Source organism: Lytechinus variegatus, chromosome 8 (assembly GCF_018143015.1).
Source record: "Lytechinus variegatus isolate NC3 chromosome 8, Lvar_3.0, whole genome shotgun sequence".
Lineage (NCBI taxonomy): Eukaryota > Metazoa > Echinodermata > Echinoidea > Temnopleuroida > Toxopneustidae > Lytechinus > Lytechinus variegatus.
In genome coordinates this window covers 9,496,679-9,515,712 of record NC_054747.1, presented here as the reverse complement: position 1 = coordinate 9,515,712, position 19,034 = coordinate 9,496,679, and the positions used below count along the sequence as shown (strand labels likewise).

The following is a 19,034-nucleotide window of genomic DNA, read 5'->3' as shown; positions in this document are numbered from 1 at the left end:
CCTTGAATACTCGAGAATTCATTTATTATTAGCAATACTAAGAAATATTTGTCAAGCTCATTAAAGTGAAGTCGCTGAAGAACTACAAGATAACAACTCGAAGTCTCGAAGACACATCCTTGCCTTTTCTTGAGGTTTGAGATTCGAAAACAATCTGTAGTTATAAACTAAAAATATTGTTGGTTAGTAACTCAGAATTAAATACATCAATTCATATCTTAGAAACCCACCATTTTTTAAAAAAAGATTGACGTAAGTATTCGGTATTCTAAATGAGGAAAGCACGGACTCATATTTGACACTTCAATCAATAACGGGTCTAGAGTGAAGACTATACTCCAAAGACAAAGGCCCGTATTCTGAAGTCGGGTTTAACTTAGACTCGGGTTTAAAGTTGTGGTTTAAGTATGGCGAGCCAATTGTCACATAAATCACTAACAGTAGAGACATCATACTTCAGCTTATTTGGCTCTTAAATCATTCATAATTGTCTAGGAAGTATAAAAGATTATTGGCTTCACCATCGATGAATCAGAAAAAGAGCACAGTAAACATAAGAAACATACAACTTAATAACAAATTTGATACGTTTGGCTTCCCATACTTAAACCACAACTTCAAACCTGAGTTTAAGTTAAACCCGACTTCAGAATATGGGCCTCTGTGTCAAATAGAGTCAGCCACAGTACATAGTGAACCTAGTCTCAATACTTCAGACTCTGCATTATGCACTGGGCGATTTGCGAGAAAACCAAGGGTCTGTTCCTGCAGACTACATGTAGGTAAAAAAAATTCCTTTGGCATGTTTGGAGTGGGGTTATAGAGAAATGTAGGTTGAAAGTATTTTTCTCTAAACTTGTTACTATTAAGGAAGCATTAAAAAACAAACATCCATACAATGTAAAAACTGTGGTGTTAAAACTGACACTAGTCGGTATTAATAGATGACTACACCCTGATGTGTCAAAATCACACCTAGAGATTGAAAATAACACCAAAGAGTGTAAACGTCACAACAGGTGTTGTAATAACACCTATAGTTGTTAAATACTCAATTTAACACCAACGGTGTAAAAGAAGTGGTGTGGTCCTCTATGTACACCGGTTAACACCACATATTATGTTGTGTATTAAGATGGCGCTATGTTTCAACAAAACTGATTCGGGACGAGGAATAGAACATCCTGATTCTAATATATATTATCATTTCCTGAGACCAACGTGCGACTATTCAACGGTTTTATCTACAATACGAAGCATCTACACTTAAATTAAACTATCAAAATCCTGGGTATTTCATTAACGTAAACAAAGAACACGAAGAACATAGTAATTAATGTATCACGAATGGAGTAGATGAATGTTGAGGGTGCTGGCTTTACTTGCATTTTTACTATAATGGATATTGGCATCATAGACGGAAAGCTTCTAACATTTAGATATAGCTAGAAACCGAAATAAAAAGAAACGATTGCGAAATTGGGGAAATGAGAAAGACAATAATTAAAAAAAAAGAATGGATAGGTTGGGGTATGTTCCATGACTTCCTGCACATGACAACAGAACGATATTGGGAAATATGAACCTCCCAAAACATCGTGTTTATTTATGACCTAGTATTTGAATAGGGAAACCAGGTCTATCATTTTTCTTCTATTATTGGCTGGTGTAATTCTCTCTCGAGAGAGCAGCGAAGCTGCAACAGATCTTTATAAATTCCGGGAGCTAGCAAAGCAATCATTCTTTTCGACTTTTTCGCAAAGACCCCCAAATATTTGGAGATATTGAACGGAAAGCTAATAAGGATGCACTTTTGACAAAACGCCGACCTCAAAATCCTAAATAAGAAACCTTAACGAATTGCGCATGGGAATGAAAGGACGGAGAAAGCGCGGCGAGTGTGTTGGAGAACTTAAGCACAGATAAATTCAAGTTTCCAATATTTGCCGAGTAGGTTTATATCATTTATCATATTTAAAGGAATATCCAATAACATGAACTGAATATTCAACTTCGGGGGATGTTTAGTTAAACTTCAATTTCTCATACTTTGGTTGGTCTAGCCTCTTGACTTGTTGCCATAAACAACTCCTTATAATGTATCTTTTTTCAGTCAAATAGATTCACTTTGTATATCAAACATTAGTGAATGTATTGTCATTCCAAATTTCTATTCATATCTTTCAACTACCGACAAAATAATAGTTAAAAGAGGGGGTTCCAAATAAAAATGTAATACAAGAGAAAGGAAAATAAATCACGAATTTTACCAATCGTATATACCTTATTGAAAATAAAAATGACGACTAGCAGAGGGTGATAGTTGGAACATAATGTAAAATAAAACAAGAAAATGGATGAGAAATTAATTAATTCGGATTACTTTCAAATCTAAATGGGGAAAACAGTGGGAAAAAATCTTGATTGCGCGCATTGGCCATGCACTGCCCAACCAGAAAACAGTACTCACGCGTTTTTTAATATCATCAAATTAGCTACTCTGTGACCTATTTACCTAAAATGACCCCACAATCTCATTTTCACTATACACATGAGATAAGTTTGATGGTGATGCTCAAAAGGCGTTTCTTAATCCTGCGACACATGTTTAAAAACTTTTTACCATATACATAAACCAAGAATGACTTTATGCACTCTGACCAACCTTTGACTGTTACCTTGTGATCATAGAATTGTCCTTCCCTATATACTGCACTCTAAATTACAGGGATTTAAAAATAAGTCCAGCTGGAATGTAGTTAGGGACCAGTCGATTTCTGGATTTAGTTTTAGTCCTTAAGACTTAAATTTAAATCTCAAATGATTTAAATTTAAAACTTTCGAGATTTAAAAATGAATCTTATGGATTCAAACTAAATCCGGACTTCGATTGGTCCCTAACTACAGTCCATGTGGACTTATTTTAAATCCCTGTATTTTAGAGTGTGGGCCTTATTCATCATAACAAGTTTGAATTTGACTGCTCTCTCAATTTCAAGGAATTAAAATAAATCCAGGTCGCCTGGGAATAGTGACCCGCCAAATATTAGATTCAAATTTAAACCTTGTCGATTTGAATGTAAATCTGAACGTTTGAATTTAGACCTTTCGAGATTTAAAACTTAATCCTTACGATTTAAAATAAATTCAAAATTCGGTTGATCACTATCCACAGCTGATCTGGATTATTTTAAAACCTTGGAATTCAGAAGCAAAGAAGCATTTTGATGATCGGAACAACAGTTAATTCATTGGTTCTGGACAAACGACACATTTGCAATTTTCTTTACCAGCCTTTTTCGTTTTATGGTGTTTTTTTTTTACTTCGAAATGATTATACGATTGTTTTTTTTTCGCTATGTAAATATGTATGATTCTTTCAATAAAAACGAATAAAATAAATTCTCATCAGCTCTACTACTTAAGACGATACTTTTGTTCCGGTTCTCCATTTTCGTCAAAGACTTATTCTTAAAGGTCAAGTCCACCTTAGAAAAATGTTGATTTGAATCAATAGAGAAAAATCAGACAAGCACAATGCTGAAAATTTCATCAAAATCGGATGTAAAATAAGAAAGTTATGACATTTCAAAGTTTCGCTTATTTTCAACAAAATAGTTATGTGAACGAGCCAGTTACATCCAAATGAGAGAGTCGATGATGTCACTCACTCACTATTTCTTTTGTTTGAATTATACAATATTTCAATTTTTACGAATTTGATGATTAGGACCTCCTTGCCTGAAGCACAAAATGTTAAAATAATGGAATTCCACGTGTTCAGGGAGGAATGAAACTTCATTTCACATGACAATGACGAGAAAATAAAAATATTTCATATTTCATATAATAAAATACAAAAGAAATAGTGAGTGATGTCATCAGTTACTCATTTGCATACCGACCGAGATGTGCATATAACTGTTTTGTGAAATGAAGCGAAACTTTAAAATGACATAACTTTCTTATTTTACGATTTTGATGAAATTTTCAGTGTTATGCTTGTTGAATTTTTCTCTTTTTATTTAAATCAAGTTTTTGTTGGGGTGGACTTGTCCTTTAAAGTAATTTCTTCGTATTTTTGAGAATAGACTAGCTCTATTCTTGAATCCTGAGCAGAAGCCCTGCATGAGCGGGGGGGGGGGGGGGGGCGGACGGACGGATGGATGGAATACTCGGAAACATAACGCCTCCGGCAACCAACCATCTTAGGTGAGCGGGGCGTTGACAAAAAGCCGACATCATGTGAAATAATAGACGGATACAGATGATAAACATCTAAGGAACAAGAAATTAATAAGAAAAAAAAAACGGTGAAACGGAACACAGCATGTTCTGAATACTGCCCATCAGAAATGATGAAAAATTGCCAAGGTGATATATATACTTGTTTCTACCTCGGAAATAAACACCTTTCCTGTTTTTCCTCATCAGGCAACCTCAGGAAAGTATATAAGAAAGGAAATGAAAAAACACACCCCCGAAGCACATTGTTATTTGTTTTCGACGAGGACAGTTATGAACGGGGAAGAAAAAAAAAATACAAGGTCAAAAAGATATCTGATTACATGTCACTAAGAAATCAGGTTTTTACTCAGAAATACTGTTCATGTTACTTGAAGTACTTATCACAGGAGTGAAATACAATTCAAAGAAGTGTCATTGCAAAATTATAACATAGTTTAGAACCAGCAAATAAAACAAGACAATCGAGCGTCTTTTGGTGGTTAAGTAATATTATGGAAAAGACAACAATGACTGTAGACATAAACCACGTCTTTAACATGACCTCCTCCTTTCATTATATAAGTCGTTTCATTGTTTCTTGCATTGAATTCATTCGTTTATTCACCCACCCATCATGCTCATGAACCTTCGCGTATTCCTTTCGATTATAGCACTGAAGTGTTACAATTTTATTATTTTCATTAAAATGGTAGAGCCTATTTATCTAACAGGATATGACGATTATCAGGGATACAAACTGCGTAAAGTATTTTTGGTACAAAAAAACAGTACATTTTATATTCTTCTATAAACTGTCGTTTCGATAAATATCTAACGGGTTGGAGAGAAAAAAATGCGATACGTACCTATATTGTACAAAATGGAAAAAATCCAACCGAATCTTCTCTATATATCATAAGTTAAATGGCAAATAGCAACTGCAGCATTGTCGATCCCGAATGACAATCTGTCAAAACTGATCACTTTCTCCCACTATCTCAAAGCTCATAATTGTTCTCCAAAACTATACGCGAACGACGTTAAGACGCGTATTAATGCAAATATGATCGTTGTTGACGCTGTTAGGAGAGAATCGGAAATATACAACTCGATGCAGGTAAAATGGTTGAAATTACACGTCACCGGTAGAATCAATATTCGGCGCTCAATATCGTCGATCACAACATCACAGGTGTCAGTAACCAAACTGACAGAAAAAAAAGATGAGTATGTGAACATCAAACAAGCGGTCGTATCCTTATGGTGATGAACCATTGTGGAAGTGCCATGTGATACTACCAGGATTTTTAACAAGTTCGTCATATGGTTGTTTGAAGGGGTTTGTGTACATCTGAACTTAGTCAAGCGTGAAATTGAAAACAAAAGCGGATATCCTACCACTTAGTGTAAAGTGACACGACATTCTGGGTGGTATGCAATAAACGATTAGATTGCAGAATTCGTGCTTTCAATCATGCAGTTATTATTTATTTACAAGAGTTAAATATCACGATTTCATCTTGTTTTTCTACGGGTATATCACCATTCTGTCTGATATGTTATATTATCTTGAATTACATGTCATTCTGGGAATTTCATCACCAATCTATCGTATAAGATGCTGCTAAATTGCACACGAAACTAAACCGATTTAAACAATTTCGCCTTTCGGGCCATCAAAAATAAATAAATAAATATCAACAAAGTTGTATCAAGAGCTCCTCCCTAAACATTTCAAATGCTTATTCTCATTTTGAAAAGAAGTATTTAGAGACCACTAAAAACGTAATTCTATTTACATCTTAAAGGCAGACACTTCGAACTACATCATTTGCTCAAATTGCCTGTCCTAAATGGAAAAGGAACAAACATGTATTACCAACACTGGCATAATGAAGAAAGGAAAAAGTAAGTTGAGTGACAGGATACAGTTCACCATTCAAGGAAAAATATGAGGGAACAAAGCGAGAGAGCCCCAAATCGATAAATCAAAACCAACTTCGTTGTAAACTGAACTCGACCGGATATTGGGCGAATTTGAGAAAAATTATGACTTTAAAAAAAGAGTACAACAATGAAATATTGATTTAAGCAAAAAGTGTCTTTCTGCAAAATTAAAGAGAGAAAAGAGAACAAGGAGCAATACTACGATGCAAGTACGAGCTTCCAACGCGCAACTCGTTCGCGCAGTCCAGTGTCGTCAAATGACCAATGACTGTGTACAAACGGATTAGCGCCGATTATTAATGAGGACCAATCTTTGCTCTTTTCCGTGGAGGCTTAACATGGCATTTGTTTACAAAATAATTCAAATTTATGGCGAGTGCCGCGGGTAGCCGTAGAATGCCAACCACGCGAGGATCAAGGCGGTCGACACCAGCTGCGGGCTATGAAGAAGACCCCCTGAAATAGGATACTTGTCAAGAACCCTAACAAGGGAATTTAAGCATTTAGCCCCCTTTTATGTTTTATATGAAAAGACTAAATTCATGGCAGGTTTATTACGATGACGTCGTGAAAATTTCAAAGAAAATAAGGTGCGTGGGTGAGAATTTAATGTTGGAGATGAATAGGTTTATCATCACAGACTAAATGAGGTTCATGATTGTTTACTTTCAAAATTTTTGTCTTTCATTTTCATTTCTTTGGTCATTAAAGTGAAGGTTTTCCCCCTGGAAACCTTTATTCTTGAACAAAACTGAATAGTTCTTTAATTGGTTCTAGTACCATAATATATCATTTTCCAATATTATCAACCCCATATTTAATAATAATAAAAAGGGGGTCCGTTTCAATTGTTGCAGTTAACAAATTTGCAGTGACAGTTAAAAGCGATTCAAATCTGGTGTTAAGCTAAAGCCCAAGTTGTGCTGTTTTGACGCCTCTCTGGTGTTTCCGATATCCATGAAGATACCGGCAAGATGGTGTAAAAAATAACACCGGTATTTTTGCAGTGTAACGAAAAACGACTCCAAGCAACCCCGAGATCAACAGGCGAAGGTTACTTATTTTAGCCAACATTATGTGCACTTTTGTCGCATAAAATACAGACGTCGAACTTTGCCATTCTTTGACATTTGAAGATTTGAAAAACTTTTGTTATACGCAATTCCATGTCTTCGTAAAACCAACTTCTAATTCGACTTGACAAACAACTTTACTGTATGAATCCAAACAAGGTGGCTACACTGTTTAAAAAAACAGATTTTACAGGAAAAAAAAGAAAGAAGATTTTGCAAAAAGCAATAACAGAATCATTCTGTAAATTCATAAAACAGGAATTTTTCTGCAATTTAACAGAACAGTTCTGTTTAAAAAGGGGAAAAGGGTGTTTTATTAAAATTAAAGGAAATTTGTAAGGTTCCATACACCAAATACCAATTTCCTGTAAGATTACGCAATCTGGTAAGATTACAGGTGTTCTCGAGACTCTGCTGCAGGAACTTCTTTTATTTTAAGGATAAATTTTCTAGTGTAGTAGCTACGTGTTTATTCCTTATTTTGATATTTATTTCTAATAAGACTACAAAGGTAAAAACAACCGAATATGATGGTGTGACTAAGTAACGCCTATGTAATTAGAATCTAACACGCAGATCATGGACTGTAATATCGTTTTCTGATATCGATTTCCTATCTTCTAAAATCAATCTGTAAAAAAGGTAAATCGACAATGCAGATTTAGTACCTTCCCTTGATAATGTTGCCAGTGTTCCTATCAAATTGTCTTTAAACGCTTTTATTTATATTGCATCGTGAAACCTTCCATCCGATTCCTTATTATACCAATGAGGCTTGTGGTTTGACGCCATGAAATAATAATAAAAGAAAAATATCGGGAACAGACTATATTCCACATCATTTAGGATCGCATTTACGCAGACCAACGGGTAACGTGACTGTCGAAATTTGTTCAGGTGAGAAAAAAATAGGTCAAACTGCATCACTATTTTGAAGAAAAAAAAATAAAGAATGTTGACATTTTATTTCCAATGTTTCTCTGAAATTCATGTACTGTCGAAATGTTTAAACACGTGATCCGTTCCGCCCGTAACAAATCATTCTGGCCCATCCTCTGCGGACGTTGGAAACATTTTCGCCTGGTTGCCTGGCGATGATAGATGGTCCCTCACGTCCACTTTTCCGTATGTGCCATAAAGAATCCTCACAATCCGTGTCGAAGTTGGGCCTAATATAAACCTAACAATGCCTTCACGTGAGCGGCCGAGTATATGGGGGGTTTGCTTAACGTGGGTGGGATATTATAGGAAAGTATTATAGGAAACGAGCAAACAAACGTAGAAATTATTTTTAATAATTTCAATGGTAATGGTTATTCATGGTAATTTCAATGATAATGGTAACTGTCGGATAAAACAGGGCTTGTCGGATAAAACGCTCCCCTGTGGTAACAAACTATTTATAAACTTAACATTCAATAAATATTTGCCATTTGTTATCAGATTTTGATGATTTTTTAGCGTTTTGCTCTGTAAATTCTACTTTATTTATTTAGGAATAATTACTTTCAGCCCAAAGCACCATTTTAGATTTGTACTTATTTTCGTAATGATTTATTTGACAGTGCTCTTGCAGTCCCGTGTTTTCAAAATTTCTCACCATACCTTCTCAGGGGCGGATCCAGCCTCCGCCAATAGGGGGGGGGGGGCCGAAATTATTTTCATGTTCACCCATATTTTCCCCGATCGGCGTCCCAAAGTTGATTGTTGTTTGTTTCTTTGAAGGGATTGTCCCAGGGGCGTAATGAGCCAAACATTTTGACAGGGCTCGACATGGCGTATCGCATAAAAATCAAAGAAGAATTTACGAGCGAGCGAGGCGAGCGAACAAAAAATTTGACTTTTTTATTACAAAACTCATTTAGAAACAGGACTTGTTATTAATGATGAGAAATCATTTAGAAGTAGAACTAGTCATTATTTAAATTAATTAGACCATCGAATGTAGTCTGCAGGCACAGACCCTGATTGAATCTTCAATCAACGAGTGGGTCTCCATGCAAAGACTAGCACATTTAAAACTTGCAGAGGGCCCTCAGTACACAAGGCATTTATAGGCTGCACATTCAGACCCTAAACTCGAGGGAAGGGTTTACACAGCAGACTACCTCAAATACTTAATGAACCCAAATTGCCCCCTGTCCAAATCTTTGTGAAACACCTCCTGGGGAGCGTTTCATGAAAGGACTTGTCAGACGTTTTATCCGACAGTTACTATAGTAACAGTGTTTCTTAACCAATCAGAATCCAGGAAAGTTGTCAGATCTGACAACTTGTCGGACGAAAATATTGATGAAACGCCCCCCTGGTCGGAAGTGCCCAATACAACAATGATCTGGATTAATCATTGTCATTAGTGAATGGATTCAAAGCCTTATACTCCGAAGCCCTACTTAATGCATTTAAGCAAACAGGGCACGTGACAAGTCAGTCACTTTGACCGCAACTTCTGCAGTCTAAGCACCGTAAAAACGCTGTTTTAATTTTGTTACGCAACGCGGCTTACTGTAGGAATCATAGTTGTTTAAACAGTTTAAACAATTGTTTAAAAATCTTCAGCAATAAAGTTTGTTAATTCTTAATTTTCAAAAGTTCTTGCATAAACTGCATTGGGTGAGTTCAAGTTCAGTGTTGACCTTATGGTGTTGGTGTTAGGTCAATTTTTACAGGAGTATAACACCAAACATATAGAATGAATATGCTTCTGAAAAGTCACTCACTGGTTGTTGAGATGTCAATAATGTGATCTGGACTAGTTCTACAAATTTAGAATAAGTTTGGGAAGCAATCCAAATTCCAACACTAACACCAACACCAACACCAGACTTGAAATCACCCATTGTATGAAACTTCAAAGAGTTTTTTCTTTTACTATGTACACATCTAACAAAGATAACAGTTGTGAGTCAATTTCAAGACTGGTTGGTGCTTCATTAAGCTGTTCGTTAAGTTACGCACAACTTAACGCACGACTGGAACCTGTTCTTAGGCACTGAATCAGATACACAGTGATGTAGCATTTAGCACAAAACAGGATCACCAGCCGTGCGTAAAGTCATTCGTAACTTACGAACAGCTTTATGAAACGGGTCCCAGTTCACCCCCCCCCCCCTTCTTCCGATTTATGTGTATATTTTTTTAATGTGTTTGTGTCGATCTTTATTATTGCTGTCTATGTGCTGGCTTTGGCTTTCAGTTGTAGCTGGTCGAATGATGCAGTTCATTGAGATACGCTAACCTGATTTAAAACACATTCACCATATACCATTTCATGAAATTGCACCAATCGTAAACCTCGGCTCTTGCCATGACCTACACGTGAGCCTCGACGCATTCAATCCGTGGGCAAAAAAAAAAACACCACACCAACATTCAGCGAGTTCATATATTATCATCGCCGGAGCGAATGTTCGATCACCTGCTGTGGATGTCATATGGACAACCTTCGTTGGAATTCACCACCGGTCGTGATGGAGAATTTTATGAAAACGACCGTGACTTTTTTTCAAGAGTAAAATCATACTGGAATGGTCCAAATGGTCTGCATTGTTAAACGCCCCCGTATATATCCCCTGGTGGAAGAATTATCTTCTGAAGCCTGTAGAGCATCTCTAGTTTGCGAGAGTCCATTGTCCGACCTTTGCTTTGAGTAGCTGAAGTCCTTTAAGATGCTATTGGCTCGTATTATTCGTAACTATGAAAAGTCAGCTGTCCCATAATTCACAAACTAGAAGATATTCATAACTTTATTAAACAACACGATTTTGATATTTATCAATCCAATATCGGCACATTTTAATTCAGAACAAGTGAAAGGCCATTGAAAATAATATAAACGCTCGAAGAAAAATAACTTTAATACAGATAAATCCTCACTCCCCCTCCCCATCCTTTTTTTATTAGGGGTATAATAAAATTTGAAATGTAGGATGCAAAGACGCCCAATTTGATTATTAAGAATGTAAGTATGTGACGACATATATAAATAATTATTCTCTTACTTGGACGGGTGATATAGGAGTAGTTCCAGCCGTTTTTAATGGAAGTCTGTTATCATCCCTGAAGTCTTTGGTGTGTGGCCTACGAAACAAACGCCTGGAATGGAAGACAACGATTTGCAGATTCGATGAGGTAGACTCTTCATCAACTCTCTGTGATCTGTAATCGTTATGAGGGAAATGATGGATATCATAATGAGTGGTGGTTAAATACATACAAACATAACAGGTACTTATATAGCGCTTTACCAAAAATATGATCAAAGCGCTTTACAATAAGTAACTACTACTAATAATAATTACATTAAACAACACTTAAAATATATCTACGGGACTGGTGCCTGATCTTAATGCCCTGTTCACCCGCAGTTTAAGGAACTTGCCCAGAAGGCAATCCGGCGGGTACATAACTCACAAGGGCTCTAAAAACACCAGGCCTAAGCTTAACCCTAACAGAATATAGAAAATAATAACAATTACGTTTTATTTATCAAAGGGTAGCCACTTCAGTTACAATACTGCTCTCCTAGGGTAGTCTGCAGACACAGACCGTTGGTCTTCACAATTCGCATATAGTTCATAATGCAGGGTCTGAAGTAGGGAGACTAGATTCACTATGTACTGTGGCTGGCTCTACCATTTGACACGAGTCTTTACTGTTTGGAGTCTAGTCTTCACCCTAGACCTGGGGGCCGTTTCATAAAGCTGTTCATAAGTTAAGAGTGACTTTAAGAGCGACTGGTGATCCTTTCTTACGCGCTTAACCATCGCTTATGGTGTATACCATTTACCAAAAGAAAGGATCACCAGTCGTTCTTATCTTACAAACAGCTTTATGAAACACCCACCTGTTATTGGTTGAGTGTCAAATGTGAGTCTGTGCCTAGAGACTACTACCAGTGGCCCTACATAACATAACACGGTAACACCCTTCTCCAATCTGACATAATGTTCCATTTTAATTATTTATTTTTGGTATGACACGGTCGGGGATCGAACCCACGACCTCCCGTTCATGAGGCAGGTGCTTTACCACTGAGCCACACTAGTCTGCTATACAGACTCTGAATGGCTCGTGAGGTGGGATCTGCTACTGGTTTGCGAAGCAAACCAGCCTGAAAGGGCGAGCGAAGCGAGCCAGCCTCAGTAGACCTAGTCTGCTATGCAGACTCGTTGAATCAGCTGAGGTACACACTGCAGATGTGGGTCTACATTTGTAGACTAGAGCCACACCATGCCGGATAATGTTTTTTTAGCGACATTAAACTTTATAGAAAAACACAAACAAAATCGGTTGCGCATGTTTGTTTATAAATTAAAATCGTTCGCAAGCCTAAAGTTTAAAGTTGATTCTATGACGTGAGGAATGGTAATCCGTTACTCTCTCTATCTTCCCCTCTCTCTCCCTCTCTCTCACTTTCTCTCTCCCTCGTGTTACCGAGATGTATTGCGCTCCCAAACAATCTAACCTATAATCCTTCCTCTCAAAGTGGCCTTTATTTCTTAAGAATAAAGCGGCGTGATGATTTTTGCCTTCTATACTCAGCGACACACGATTCCCCCATTTCTGGCTAAATCAACGGGAAAAGTCGCGCTAATTTGAGAATTTAGGTCAGCCTAGCGCAAGTGTTGCCATGGCAATTCAAACGCGGGAGCGAGCCGACGGATGACTGCGGTCCCGAGTGCTCCCCGAGGTCACCATGGTCTGCTGCCGTCCCTTGGAAGCGCTTCGCTGCTCTCGGGGTCTCCCATTCAAATTACAGTGAGCGTGGATTACTAGCAAACTTGGATATCTTTACGTCGAATTGCGATTATGAGAACAGCACCATCTATCCCATTGGCCCATGGGTGTGATCAATCACTGAAGCAATTTGTAAATAATCTGCATATATATTGAAGTACAATAGCAAATTTTAAACAGCCTTCCATTTCCTAGACTAGCTCAAAATTGAACGAAATTTAGTAAACAGCCTTTCATTTCCTAAACTTGCTCAAAATTGAACAAAATCCACCTTAACAGTGGTGCTCACAAGTTAGTGAACCCCAGAAAAATGAACACATTTAAGGTGTTCATGTTCGGCCACATACATGTATTTTTAAATTTTAATAGTCGGGTAATTAAACAGTTTGCTTCTCTGTGCTGAATGAACACTGCAGCCTTGCTCTTTACATTCAATAAAGGAGTGCATTTTGTGGTGAAGTTCACTAAACTTTTACCATGCAATTATATATGATTTTTTTAATGAACCATAAAAAAATCAAAATATTAAAAAAAGAATAAAAAAATTAAACAGAATCGTGGAACATATACTACCATGTAATTACATATAGCCTAAAGCCAATCGTCAACTCAGAAGCGTAAAAAAAATGAAGGGGCCAGACATTCCGTATTTTGCCATTTTCTTTAATAAAAATATCTTGACGAGTGAAGCGAGCGAGAAAAAAAGCTGACCTTTCGAATAGGAAATGCTATTGTTGTGACATAGTATCTGGAAGGAAAATATCTTATTTTCACTCATTCTTTCTAATCATTTTCTTTCTTTATCGTGAACATGATACATCGATACGTCATTGCGTGAAATTGAATGGATTTTTTTTTATGGAATTTCCAAAAAATAAAGAGAAAAATAGGACTGCTTTTATATACATCAGTTAATATGAGATGGACAACATTCCTTCTTACTCTTTCAATATTATTTCTGTTTTTTTTTCCAAGCACGAAGTACAAAACAATGCACAGGGGAGAACATTATAATACTAGGAAAACAGTTGGTAAGCTGGACTCCTACATGGAAACAAGAAAAGTTTACCAAAACTTATAAATTCATTTGATTCATCGGTGAATAAATACGTTATCTTTCTTTTTCATAACTTATATTCTTTATCATTACATTGTGGGTCATTAAGGGCAAAAGCCATTACAGTAATACATAAACCCTCAATATTCTAAATCATCAAATGGATTTTATATGGGTGACGAGGCTTCCGAAGTAATTAATTGTTCTCGGTAGCGGCCTTTTGCAGACGAACCGCAAGTGGGGTGGCAGTTTCAGCAGGGAATTCTCACTAACAATTGGTTTGTTGGTTTCAAAATCAAGCGTTTTCGTGACAGGGACAGAACAATGGTGGTGGATGCAATAGTAAGTATTAAAGACAGTAGTTGCAGCAAACAATTATTTAATGAGAAAGTCTTTTAAATCAATAAATATCATAAATATTATAATACATCCAGCTCTGGTGCATTAGTGTCGAAATATCTTTGTAAAATCATGAAGTCTTAGCTCAAAATCGATAATTATGATGATCACTAACACAGAAAAGCACAGGTGGGACAGTGTATTATTATTGCTTCGAAAAATGCCCGAAATTTTGATGAATTTCCAAGCTTATTTTGCTCATTTCTCAGCAATTACGCATTTTCTTCCAGAGTTATTTGGCACATATCTTTTATTTATACATACACACACTTTTGTGGTATTTTCATTGGATTCTGTTGAGACTCATTTTGGATCGTTACCACAACTGATATTTACCTTTAATAATTTTGAATTATTAACTTGTTAATAAATAGACTTACTCGCACGTTGCTTTGGATAATCATATAAATTGCAAACGTTGCTTTGGATAATCATATAACTTGCAAACGTAATATGCATTATTACTTGGAACTTACGTATGAAAAGGAAACCCAAACTTTAATAATTTTTTGAAAAGTTTATTAAAGGACAAGTCCGTCCCAACAAAAACTTAGTGAGCATAACACTGAAAATTTCATCAAAATCAGATGTAAAATAGGAGTTATGACATTTTAAAGTTTCGATTTATTTCACAAAACAGTTATATGCACATTTCGGTCGGTATGCAAATGAGGGAAGTGATGACATCACTCACTATTTATTTTGTATTTTATTTTATGAAATATGAAATAATTTGATTTCTCGTCATTGTCATGTAAAATTAAGCTTCATTGCTCCCTGAACATGTGGAATTCCATGTGGAATTATTTTACCATTTTGTGCTTCAGGCAAGGAGGTCCTAATCATCAAATTCGTAAAAATTGAAATATTGTATAATTCAAACAATAAAAAAACAAAAGAAATAGTGAGTGAGCGACATCATCGACTCTCTCATTTGGATGTAACTAGCTCGTTCATATAACTATTTTGTTGAAAATAAGCGAAACTTTGAAATGTCATAACTTTCTTATTTTACATCCGATTTTGATGAAATTTTCAGCATTGTGCTTGTCTGATTTTTCTCTATTGTTTCAAATATCAACACTTTTCTAAGGTGGGCTTGACCTTTAAATAATAAAACATAATTATGTCAATCGTACTCGAAAGGGCAATTTAGCTCATTTAGCTCTTTTAGCAGCATTCCAAAAGATAATAATACTTATACTTGTATTATAGCGCTTAATACTTACTTTGTCAGAAGCCTCTAAGCGCTCTACAGTATAATTATGCAGCATTATTACCCTGGCTTTAGCAGTGGCTGATACGCGCGCTGCGTTTCAAGGAATAAATTCCTGCCAGGTACCCATTTACCTCACCTTGATGATGCCTTGATTATGACTTGTTTTCACTTTCCACGACCAAGCATTATGAAATATTGCTCTTTAAAAACAGGAGTGCAAAATAGCCGTTGCTTCACTGCTATTGGACAGAGAATATATGAAAATTGAAGTATGTGTCTATGCCTGTGAGTACCAATATTGACATTACTTCAAGGCCCATTTAGTTTGCGTGAAACTGAAATTGAATCAACAGCTCAATAGGCTTTAGAGCATACGATTCTTAGACATATTTTTTTTAAGAGAAAAATTGCAGATCTTTAGCGGCTTAAGACTTCAGAAAGAATCCGCGTTACTATACACAATAATTAACATTTCGCTAAAATGATTCAACTCGAGAAAAAGAAGAAAATAACTAACATTTTGCCGCTGAGATTATGCTCAAAGATAATTTCTTCCCGGATAGTAGGGAGGGCACATGAACTAATATCAAAACCAAAAAAAGAGAAAAAGTAGCGCACAAACGTGGACTAATATACTTGTTCTCTTTCTTAGCAATAATGATCAACTAAACTGTTATTTGAATTTAAACTTTGTTAAAATCTTAAACAAGTGTTTAAAATCTTAAACAACTACTGTGCGATTCACAGCGTTGTTCGAATTATTTTTAACAGTGCACAGCAAAAACTGTGGTGTTAACCGGTGTACGTTTACAGGACCGCACCAGTTATTTACACCGGTGTTAAAATGACAGTGTTGGCTTAACACCTATGGGTGTTATTGCAACAGCTTTGGTTGTTATATTTACACTCTTTGGTGCTATGCTCAATCTCTAGGGTGTAATTTGAACACCTCAGGGTGTGGTCTACTATTAACACCAACCGGTGTCAGTTTTAGCACCAGTTTTTACAGTGTGTGCGATATGATAAAACGGAAACACAGTCAAAAGGCGGGGATGATGATTTTCTGTGCACTGTATTTGTTTTCTGTGACACAATTCTGCGGAAGTGAAAAATTGCGAACTTGATACTTATGAACGCATTTTGCTAAATTCAAGTAATGCACATTGTATTTACCCAACACGAGTTTGAAATCATTGCTTCGGGTCATCTCGACCAGTCAATACAAGTGACACAAATTGTGACAATATGAAAATCGAGGATTGTCCGCTCGCTTCCTAAACTGCCAAGAGCTTTAGTTCTTAATCCACGACACTCCCAGTCCCACCCATTGCCCTGACGCATCTCTTCCATAAAACATAAAAGCAATCGCCCAAGAAATAAAAATAATATAACTTATTCCCATATTGAAGCCTTTATTTACAATTCATTTCAAAAGATTAAAAGTGATTCCTACTCACTATGGCTTATGATATTCCCAATATGCATGGCACGGCAAACTCATTTGCATATCAATTTCATAACTTTCTTATTTTACATCTGGGGCCCGTAACACAAAGGTTAGGGATCGATCGCGAATTTCAAAGCACAATTCTGATTGGTTCATAGTAAGTCTACGTAGCGAAATGCGCATGCAACGAGGATCTTGATTGGTCATTTTATTAAGCGATTAACCGCTAACCTTTGTGTTACGGCGCCCTGATTTTGATGAATTTTTCAGTGTTATTCTTCTATGATTCTTCTCTTTTATTCACATCAGTTTTTTGTTCTGTGTTGGACTTGACATTTAATTATACAAGATAATCTTTATCTTGTGGATCTATATCGAAATGACATCATCAAGGAGGGACCTAGTCATGCTACACAGCAAAAACTGTGGTGTTAACCGGTGTACATAGAGGACCACACCAGTTATTTACACCGGTGTTAAATCGGTGGTGTTAGTTTTACACCTATAGGTGTTATTACACCACATTTTGTTGTTACATTTACACTCTTTGATGATATGTTTAATCTCCAGGGTGTAATTTTAACACCTCAGGGTGTCGTCCTCTATTAACACCAATTGGTGTCAGTTTTAACACCGCATTTTTTACGGTGTAGTGAGAGCCTGCGTGAAATAAAATCATTTTCAGACAAGGGTTGAAAGGGAGGCAAACCACTTTATAATGAAATAGAAATTGTCTTCTTGTATGATATTCCTTGCCATTTTTTCCCTGGATATCATTGCTATCGCATGACCTCGAGCCCGGGGATATTTTCATACCCTTTGTCATGAATCTAGGTGAGCGCTACAACCCTTTCACGATCGATCGTTTTGCATAAGAAGTTCGTTCTCTGCCCTTCTTCAAAACCATTCCATTTCTTATGTCACTTAATATTTTCCATGGCCAGTCAATGTTTCCCAATGAACTTCCGTTTACGTTTCTTATTCTGCTCACCTCCTTCTTCATCTCGATATTGCGCACTAGTCTGCAGGCACAGACACTGATTGATACTTTGGTCGGCAAGCTGTCTCCACACAAAGACTAGCACACACAAAACTTGCTGTGGGCCTTCAGTACACAAGGCAAGAGTAGGCTGTACATTCAGGCCCTTAACTCGGGGGAAGGGTTTGCAGAGCAGACTAATCGCGCACAGTGGTGCATAAGGATAGCGACGTAGAGACAGGTGTATACATGTAGATGTACATAACAGATATAGATAGATGGATAGATAGATAGGTCGAGAGATAGACAGATAGATAGATAGACAGACAGACAGATAGATAGATAGATAGATAGATAGATGCACACATACACAGATAGATATAGATGGATGGATATATGGATACATAGATAGATATAGATATAGTATAATAAAGATAGATGGATAGATATATAGATATACAGATAGATAGATACAGATGGATATATAGATAGATAAGTCGGCATTATTGATATGAAGAATAAGAGAGAACGGGTGAACCTCGCAGTTTTCACACAATGTCACACATTACGTCTACAATGTGTTCAGGGTGTGTTCACAGTGTGCTTAAAGTGTGTATATATTGTGTTCATGGTGTGTTTAAGGTGTATTCACTTGAAACGTGTTCACGATATTTCGCTAGCTTCACACAATGCTCACATTACGTCCAAACTAGGATTACATTATGTATACAATGTGTTCAGGGTGTGTTCACAGCATGCTTAAAGTGTGTTCAAAATGTGTTCATATTGTGTTCAAGGTGTGTTCACAACTTGAAGTGTGTTCACAATGTTTCGCTAGTTCCACAGTGTCACACAGTGCTCACAATATGTCCTAAGTGTAAGTAAATTATGTCTACAATGTGTTCAGGGTATGTTCACAGTGTGCTTAAAGTGTGTTCAAAATGTGT

At 36.5% G+C, this 19,034-nt stretch overlaps 1 protein-coding gene across 3 annotated transcripts in view; it reads right to left on the bottom strand.

Moving 5' to 3' along the window:
- Positions 1–19,034, bottom strand: part of LOC121419942 (serine/arginine repetitive matrix protein 1-like) — a 47,817-nt gene that overhangs the window by 19,346 nt on the left and 9,437 nt on the right. For all 3 annotated transcript variants that reach the window (XM_041614430.1, XM_041614429.1, XM_041614432.1), the window contains exon 2: positions 11,249–11,405. The gene's annotated coding sequence lies outside the window, so the exon portion shown is untranslated. The remainder of the gene's footprint in view (positions 1–11,248; positions 11,406–19,034) is intronic.